The sequence below is a fragment of the Balearica regulorum genome, chromosome 2 (genome assembly GCF_011004875.1).
Source record: "Balearica regulorum gibbericeps isolate bBalReg1 chromosome 2, bBalReg1.pri, whole genome shotgun sequence".
Taxonomy (NCBI): domain Eukaryota; kingdom Metazoa; phylum Chordata; class Aves; order Gruiformes; family Gruidae; genus Balearica; species Balearica regulorum.
In genome coordinates, this window is record NC_046185.1 from 163,291,139 (window position 1) to 163,301,361 (window position 10,223).

Sequence of the window (10,223 nt, forward strand, 5' to 3'; positions counted from 1 at the left end):
AGCTTTGCCCATAGTAACTCCAGCTGAAGAGGGAAGCTTCTGGAGGATTCAGTCTGTGCCCTTGGACTGGGTATTGGAGATTGGATGTTGGAGTCTCCTGCCAGTCCCCAGCTTTAGGGTCTGTTGGGAGCCTTTGGAACCACCTCTCAAGCATCCCAGCAGTGCCAACCCTGCATGACTGATGCCAAGAAGGTAACAGCGTTGTGGTCCCCTTCTCAGAAGGGTCCTGCCATTGCCTGCCCCAAGCGCAGGTAGTATTGCTTACTTGAAGCTTTGCCTGTCGTTCAGAGGGGATGAAGAGGAGCCATGAAACAGCAGAATACCTGTTCCTCGGTCTAGTAGAGAGCTGTTCTGCTGTGCCAGAGCCATCCTCCTGGAAGGTATTTGGATGTGGTTGTCTGTGAGCGTATGACAGGAGCCTGAGACTTACTAAGATGAGTAGCAGCTTTGGCCAAGGGAAAATATGAAGTCCACCACCCCAGGAGATGACAATGTCATAGCAGGTGTTACATGCTGCTGGGAAGAAGGTATCATTAAGATATTTTTTCCATGGTAACCAGTGATTTAGGAAGACTGAAGTGTTGGGTCCTAATTGCCAAAGGGTGAGCAAGCAGTGGGACCAGGTACGCGCAAAGTATCTCATGGTAAACATAGACAGGACATTCCAGATTCAGCAGCCTTGTCTCTGAATTGTGCTCTGATACTCCTCACTCTTTGCTTTATTCAGCCATGCAGAGAGGAAAGCAATTTTATCTGTGTAGACAGCACAGTATAGCCTGCAGGAATCCATTATTTTCTTTGCTACTCATTGGAGATTAGCATTAATTGATGGTCATTAGCTGAGAAGTGCCTCTAATCAGCCAGCTTTTTATCAAGTTTTACACCCATCCATTCTAGAAATTACAGTCATCCTGTCTGCCTTGCAATCACCCATGGCAGTGGCATAAACCAGAGAAAGACATAACCTTCAACCCCTCTCCCCGAACGATCAAACCCACATGATTAGCCATCCTTTTCTCCTAGCCATCCATTGGACTGCACGGGCTCAGTCTCAAGATTTCATGTAAGGGCTTGACAAAATCCTGCTTAGAATCATCCCCTTTGAACGTCTAACAGTGATACCCAAATTTAGAAATTTAATCTGCAGATTTCACAGATGCATTTATAATTAGCATCAGCAAATCTCAGTATGATTTCCATATTGATACCTGAAAACTTCCACATCCCAGCTGTCCTCTGGTAAATGCGGTTGCAGCATCATGGCCTTGACATCAAGATGTGCGGCCCGTGATAGCAGGTACACCATTTATTAGATTTTTACCACTACCAAATTTCAAAAATCTCTAGAGAGGGAGTTGAGTTCCCAAAACAAAGTAGTTATACCGTGTAATACAGGAGGGGAAAAGCATGGAAGGCAAACCTTTGCTTTCACAAAACCCTTGTGGGGTCTTGGCATTGTGATAAGACAGAAAACTGTTCACTTTGGCAGGTTTTACCTGCAAGATCCTCAGACAGTGAACACGACAGGAGCCAATTGACAAATTCAGTAGGTTGCCAGGTTATGTCTATCCTGGCGGTGATGTTTGCAGAGAGGGTCAATCATTCCAGCTCACAAACATACAGAAAGAATTGAAAGAGTGAATGCATCTGAATTATGGGGATATTTACTGTTGTATGCAGGTTGTAAGAGTCTCCAGTTAAAAGTGCATGTGCTGTTCCCCTCAACAAACAGCCTGATTTATAATGAATATTAGAAAACATTATTTAATGTGGTGATTTGTTAGGGATCTATTTCATTTGGGAAACAATTTTCTCTGAGTAAAAAAAAAAAAAGCCTCAAGGAGTGTAACTTTAGAACTAGCTGCTTAAAGAGAAATCTAAGATAACATGTAGGAGGATGGCAAAACATTAACCAGCTGCTTTCAGAGACAATTTTCTTATTTTGCCTCACATGATCATTCACGTTTCAAGGGATGGATCACTGAAGGAATTCTGGCAGGACTTGTGCTGAATTTAGAGGAAAGGAGCAGGGTTTCAGACACACTTTGCCTGTGATTCCTGGTGAGCGGTGACTCCCAGAGGAGCACACTGGGTCTTGAGGGGCCCTTTTCCATCTCACGTTTGTTCCTGGTGTTTCCTTACCTGTGGCCTCTATTCCTTTCCCCCCTCAGTATTAGCGACCACTGAAATGCTTGAGCTTTCTGCACAGCCAGTGGAAACCTTATTTATGTCTCTGAAACACTCTCTGTTGGCAGTGACCTCTCCACTGAATGGAGAAAGACCCCGAGTGCTTCACGGTGTGTGTCCAGCTCACCTGGCTGGGCCAGCATCTGGTGTGTGAGGATGGAGATGCTTAAGGAAGGTACCTAAATGAGATGTTGGGGAGGGGGGAATGAAATATGTACAGAGCACATGGGTGAATCTCCTTATAGTAGGAGACATTTCTAAGGCATGATTCATTTCGCCTGAAGGTAGACCTGAAGAAAAGAACACATGCTGTGCAAATGCCCAGTTATCTCCATGGTACTGCAAAGGGGACACTCGATAAGTCAGTCAATACTCAGACATGTACCATAGATGTCCAAAGTCAGACAAGATGACTTTCCTTTGGTGACTGACTCTGAAAAACCCTGCTGCTCTCCTACAGCTGCTCTCCTACACCAGGGGAAATCAGCAATGGAGTTCCACCAAACCCTTTAAAGAAGTGGCTGGGCACTTTGTGAGAAATCGTTTGGTTTACAATGGTTTTGGAGGAAGGAAAAACAATTTTTTGGTTCTGGCAGGGTGCTGCTTCACAGGCTTTCTTCCATTTTTCAGTACTTTTTACTTGTACATTAAACAACTGTGACAATAATAGCTGCCTGACAGTAGGAGGAAAAAAATGTTAGGATGAAAACAGAGTAAACTTCTTTAAAACCAGTGGTACATAATTTGATATATTTTTACATACAAATGAGATCCACTGTTATAGAATTAAACCAGACGTGAGATCTGTGGTTTTAGGCAAATGGAAGGTTTGGATGAAAAATGGAGATATTAAGAAGTGATAGAAATGAGGATGGGGGTGGAATTATTTGGGAAAGGTTTCTACATTATCCTTTGAGGAGTCTGTGTGCTCAGATGATGTGTTAGACTTTTGCACCTTTCAAGCATGTTTTTATTATTTGTAGTGTAACAACATTTACAGGTTCCAGCTGAGAGCTGGGAGCACCCAGTAAGGGATGCAGACCTCAGCGAGAGACAATCACTCTCCTCCCAGGAAGCACAGCTCACCTGTGAAGGGAGGGAAGCAAATTAACAGAGAAGCAAAGGACTCACCAATATAATGCTGAAGGCCAGCAAGAGCTAGGAGGGGAACTTCAGTCCCTGGTTAATGTGTTCTCCTTCCCTTATACCCCCACTTTATGGTGGGGAACTCAGAGGGCTTTTAAAATCATCCTATTGAATCCCCTTTTCCATTACCTTAACCTGGTCCTGGCATTCAGCTTACCTCTGAGGCACCTACTCTGTTGAGAAGCAGTATGGGTTGGAGGAAACCCTGGCTTGTGAGTTACGGATCTTCTGAGTCAAGAAATACTGAGTCCTGGATAAAAGGTATTGATGAACCCTTCCCTTGGGAAGAGAAGTCTCAGAAGGGTTTGCCTAAATCATTCACGATAGCTGGGAAGGGGAAGAGAATATGTGGTTTGCATGTAGCTAGAGACAATAATTTATAAGCTAATATTTTCTGGATTAGACATTGTGAAGAAGATCTCTCTCATCCAAACCCAGGCTAGATAATTCATGCCCTAGAAGAGCCTGTTTCTCTCTGATGACTACAAAAGGGTCCTGGAGGTGTCTGACTCAGCTGACGCTGTCTGTACTGCACACATGAAAGCTTCTGGGAGAGATGAAGAATTTTCAAAGGCCAAACACAGTTTATTCATGCGTTAAATGTCCAAGTGCCTGGAATAGTCCCTGGAGTCCAAGGGCTTGATTCAGTCACTTTAATGAAGGAATCTAGTCCTGCTGGAGGCTAATAAGGGTGTCTGAAACATTCATATGAGGCTGGCAGAGATGACATCTGCCCCTGGAAGGCCTATGACCTTCTGGATCAGCAGCCGGGCAGGATGCTCTAAGTTATCTCAACACCCGAAACCTATGTTTAAGGAGATGGTCCCTAGGCCTCCATGGGCTAGGAAGGTGGGCCATGGACGCTTAGTCCACTGCACTCAGGTGAGATGAATCCACTTCTAAGGCAATGTTAGTTGGCCACTCTTTTTTCTTACTCTGTAGACAGTCACAGTCTTGAACTTAAATCTTCCAGAGAAGGTACTATAAATGCTCCAGTGTGCTGGAGGTCTTCAGCTCAGTCATTGCTGTGCTGATTGAAATAGTAGTCACTAAAAGTAAGAAATAAAGGCAAAATTCACCAGGTTTCATACACAATTCTGCAGTGAGCAAGGGCTGACCATCCCCCAGCATACCATTTCATCTGAAGAACTGGCACCTGAGTGCTTCTTCTTTGCTCTCTCCTCAGCATCCCGCCTTTGAAATCACACTCTGTCTTGTCAGCCTGCTCCTCTCTTGGGCTTCCAAGCAGCTGGTCATGTCAGAAGAGTAAAGCTTAATTGCTTTGACCTTGACAAAAGTATAAATGCACAGGAAGAAAGGCAGGGGGAAGGGAGCCATGCTCTTCAGTTGTTAATATCTTTGAATAGAATAGACTATTCATAACAGTTAAAATGAACCGAGTACTATGATTACATTTAAAAAGATTTTTTTTTAACCATCTTTCTCAATGAAAGTCTAAATAGACTTTCTTTCTTTCTTTCTTTCTTTCTTTCTTTCTTTCTTTCTTTCTTTCTTTCTTTCTTTCTTTCTTTCTTTCTTTCTTTCTTTCTTTCTTTCTTTCTTTCTTTCTTTCTTTCTTTCTTTCTTTCTTTCTTTCTTTCTTTCTTTCTTTCTTTCTTTCTTTCTTTCTTTCTTTCTTTCCTCTTTTTTAAGGTTGGCATAACAGAGAATCATTATTTTCCTTCCCAAACAAAAAGTCTTATTGTGCAAAATCCTGACTAGTAGAAAACACCTATTTTTTAATGTCACTGCAGGTATTATTTTATGATTAAAATTCTTTGTGTTTAAAAGATACAGCTTAATTGAAAAAACCCTCAAGCTCCTAACTTAACTCTTTCCTGAGATGAAGATCTTCCATGTCTCTGATAAAAGGGATGGACATCATCTTCTTGATGCAGCCTGTCCACATGCATGGTGTGGATGGAGGGTTCTTTGTTTCTGTTGGTGCCCAGCCAGGTCTGGCTCTGCCCAGCCAGAGGTTTGCTTTCTCAAGCACTAATTTGGACTGCTGCAATAGCAGGGAATTTGCAAGAAAATATGATGTTTGAGTTACTTCTCATGATTCAGCATTACTGGAAATACACAGGGATCACTTTTCATCTGATGCTGTCCTCTGTGGCACTCACACATACTTCTGGTAAACCTTTACTCTTGGTTAGGGTCCCTGTTTGGAAGACTATGTCTACAGGAGTTGGATAATGAAAGAATAAAGCCCACTTCTCTAAGTGCTGAGAAAGTTGTCCCATTAGCTATGTCACTTTTAACTAACCAGCAATCCGGGGTGTACTGTTTCCTTACACCCACTCCAAAAACCTTCTCACCAGCTTCTTAACATCACACTTTGTGGGAAGACACTAATTTAGTCTAATCTGGGAAATGTGGAGTGGATTGTGCCCTTGGGAGAGGTGAACCACCCCTTTCTCACGCAGCTGGACAATAACACTGCAGGGTTAGTGTCCCCAAGGCTGGACTAGCAAATTAAATGGGCTAGAGGCTGCTCTCTAGCTTTGAAACCCTTTGGTTTTCCTCTCCCAAAGAGGATAACTGTGTCCAGACTACCTAGAGGGGAGATGTCCCACCTTGTGCTAACCTCCAAATGGTGTCTAGGAGTGTGGGAAAGAGCAAGCTGATCTGAACTATGCCTACTGCAAAGTTTGGGGAGGTGGAACTTGAAGTGTTCCAGGATGTTTTACCCAGACTTCATTTCTCTGATGTGTTTCCAGCTGGTGCTGCTTCTCAGCAAAGACTCACATGAGTTGTGTGTGGTTTGGTAAAGCAGACTGAGATTTACCCAACAGTGGTTGGCTATTTTTAAAGAGAATATTTCTATTGAAATATTTCCGGCTCTACTATCACACTCTCAGCAATTTACTTCAGTCTGTTATTTTCTCAAAATTGTCTTTCCACGTAGATTTAATTGTGACAGGAGGGGAATCCCAGAGCTGGCATGTCTTTTCTTCCCATCAAACTCAGAAAATTTTATCCTAAATAGTGACATTGTTAGACTCATCCCTGCTTTCTGCATGGACAGCCTATGAAAAGCATTTTGAAGAGTAACATGTGTGCCATTAATATTCTGTATGATGACTCAGAGAAGTACTTGACTTAGCCCAGAGCTGGAAACTGCTATTGCCAAGCAAGGTGTCTGCCACCTCTGCCAGTAGTGGCACTTGTGGGTCCTTGGATTAGAGTTTATTTGGGCTGTGCTGGTATTTAGGTGTTCTGAGTGCATATAATATAAAAACCCCCAAACCCATAAAATAGATAATGTGTGTTCTGAACATATGTAATAGACTGTATGCATATGTGGCATATAAAGACTAGAAAGCCAAATTGTCACTGATCAATCCATAAAACAACCAGTAATGATGAACATTTCATCATATCCCTCCTCTCAGATAAGGTATGCTACAGGATCTGCTGTCTTCTCCTCTGAGTCACCTGCCCTTTGGTATCAGAGTTTGGGCCAGGTGGCTTCCCAGCAGCTCCAGTCCCTTGATCTCTCTGCTCCCAAGGGGGACAGTCTGTGCAAGGCACATCCCTCACCTGCTCTGTTCTTTTGAGCATGTCCCCCCAGTACAGAGAGGTGGATACGGGGCAACTCCCTTCCACAGGAGCGTTAAAGTTGCCCTGGGTAACAGGGTGAAATTCTCTCTAGTTCTGGAAATATGGAAAGATCAGTTCTGCAGGGAGTCTACCAGAAACTTTCCTAAAAGATACCGATCCCACATCCGAAGCCCTGATGGTGTGATGATCTGAGAGGCAGCAGTTACATTGCTGACCTCCTGCAACAATTATTTTTTTCCCGTGGAGAAGTTTTATATACTGAAGTGCTGTGTCTTTATAATTTTCCCATCCCACTTCATTTCTCCACCCAGTGCACCTTAACAGATCCTGCCTTGTGAGCTCTCTGCCTCTGGGGTCTCCTTGTTCTGCTTTCCTGCATGATGCTTGGCACAGCTCAGCTCTGATCCCAGCACCCTCTGATTGTGCAATGGAAATAAATCTGTGGCATCATTTGGAGCCCTCTGTAATCCTGCGATACTGTGGCCATGTGTGTTGTTCTCACATGCTTTCACATCAGAGATAAACACAATATAAATGGGCAGATAGGAGAGCTTCATGCACAGTCACAGCTCTGAAAAATCATCGTGGAAACTAATGAACACATTAGGTTGCATTGGATTCACTGGAATTGAGTCACTTGAAGCAATAAGCTTGTGAGAGGAAGTACAACTACATTTTTAATGCATGTATCTCTAATTACCATATAGAAATGAGTTCCCTTCACTGGAGACTAACCCTTATCAGTCTCTGTATCTGATTAAGATGAAGCCTGGTAGATGGAAGTGGAACTGGGAGGTCTGACACAGATAGCTGATGAACCTGCTTGAGCCCAATTGCAGATGAAGTGATTAATTGAAGAATTACATTAGGGATTAAATTTTACCCTTGGACTTTTGCTTGCCTACCAGGGAGATGTCTCCAGGCCATGTACAGGCAGGTGAACATGGATTTCTTTTTCCCTAGGGCCTCCTGGGAGGAGAAAACTCTTGAAGAGTAGAAGGTGGCAGAACAGCCCTGAAAACTTCGTATCTCCAGTGGAGAGAAGAGAGAGACCAGCTAGGTCTGTATAAGCAAGCTTGGGTCCCAGGAGCAATATGGACTCAGCACTTCCCAGGCTGATTTATCTTCCTTCATGGTTCTGGGTCTGGAGCTGGGGTACACAAATGTTTTGGAGCAAAGAGTTGTGTCCCATCCCATGCATCTCAAAGTAATGAGTCAAGGTCTTCTCAGGGCTCTACAAACATGTAGGTGGGATAAGCTACCTGGCTGTGGGCTTGGTTTTTTTCATCATTGGTCTGGGTATGTCCAAGCACTTCAGCCTTGTGCAGAACACTACGGATATTGCTTTAAAGACTCTGCAGGGAGCTTTTTTACCTTTGGTGGCTTCAAAGCAGATGGAAGATCCCTTAAGACAGCTGATCAAGTTAAGAGCTTGTGGGAGACTTACAGTGAAACAAAGTTGAGTCTAAAAATGTCTTCAATATAAGACTGAAGTATTTCATCTAGGTTTCAATGAACTTTCCCTAGGGTCTTAACTTCAAGCTTTGGGTGCTGGAAGCCGTGAGTTTCCCAGCTCCGCGCTGCTTTGCAGATAAGGGGCTAAAGGCATTGGGCCCTCACAACCTCTGAGTGACTTATGAGACCAGCGAGCATGCCAGCTTCCCTCAACATCTGCAGACACAGGCAATTCCAGGCCACCAGAAACCCTGATTTTTATTTTTATTTTTGTTTGTTTGCATAAGTTTGTATTGACTTCCTTCTGAGTCAACACTGACCCCAGATAAAAATAAACATGAAACATTTTGCTTTCTCCCTGTCACTCCAACTCATCACACTCACAGACATATCTACCCCCTTCCCTGGCAAGCATCCTGAATTTCATATGAACTTGGCAAAACAAGAAAGCCCTGTTTTTCTGCCAGATTTAGCAATTGGTTACAATCTGCATGATTGCTCAAAATCACGTTCAGTTTTGAAGGTTGAATAGCAGGTTGAAGGCATCTGCTTCAGGAAGAAGCAGCCTGTGTACCCAGCAGCTTGTCTACTTTCTTTAGACGCGTTAGTTTAATAAAAGTTATTGTTTCTACTTACAACTCTTCCCCGGCCTATGAACTTTATTCATGACAGTCGTTCCCAGTGCTAATATTAGACAATGTTTGTCTGTGAAGTACTAGCTGTCCTAAAAGAGGTTCAGCCTAGTTCAGGGACCCCTTTGCAGTATCTTAAGGCCAAGCTAGGGTTTGTGGGAACCTAATTACCTGGGCTAACAGGGCATGCAAAGCCACAGCTTACAGTCCTGGCTATGTGACTTACACGCGCTTCTTAGCTCAGCAGGTATTTAAAAGCTTTTTTGGGCAGGGAGGTTTGTTCCTTTATATTTACAGTGGCTAGAGAGCACCTATGGCTCCCGGCATTGCACTGGGGATAAAAACCAGAATGGGGTGCACAGCCACATGCCTTTCCTCACATGGAGTTTACTTAGGAACGGCTTTGTGCTTTGATCCTGAGAAACAGCTCTGAACCTGTTGCTGGAGCAGGTTTGTGTAATGTAATTGGATATAGGGGGAGAAAAAGCAGAAGCAGGTGGGAGAGGAAGAGGGACGACTTTTGTTTGGTTTATTACCTGATGTGATGAGCGTTGGCCCATTTGTGCAGAGAGGGTTTATGGTTCCCTACTGAAGGGATGTGATCTGTGAAGCAGACCTGGAAACTGAGTTTGTGCCTTGGAATGGCCTGGGATGAAGTTGGGAACAAATTTTCCATGTACATTATCCCTTTTGTATGGAAAAGATGTCTGCTTGCATCTCACTGCTCAAGGGAGGAATTCATCTGGGTAGGGAAGAAACAACTTCCCTCCCTGCAGGAGCAACCTTAGAGGAGGTAACCCCCAGATAGGACTTGGTTTGGAGCTGTAAGAATGGGCATGGATAAGAGGAAGCTGCACCTTGCTTTGAGTATGTCTGAAGCATGAGAAACAGGGCTTCCTTCCCAGTTCCTGCAAAGGGAAAGGAGGGAGGGTCTCACTGGCATCCTGTTCCCCTCAGGATAATTTGAATTGAAAGGTATCCACTCACCACTAGCACAGCGGACTGAGGCTTGCTGGGAGAGGACACGTTAGGATATTATCATGAGCAGGTCCCTGCAGGTGTTCACCATCCCTTCCTTGATAATGGGAGCCATTACCTGAATTTTGTCAACATAATCCAATAGATGTGACCTGGAAATGAGGTCAGGATTTGGGGAGAAGGAGCTGGGAGAACTACTTACCCTTGCGCAGATGTCTCCCTTGGGGCAGGTCTTACTGCAGCAAAAAGACACAACTG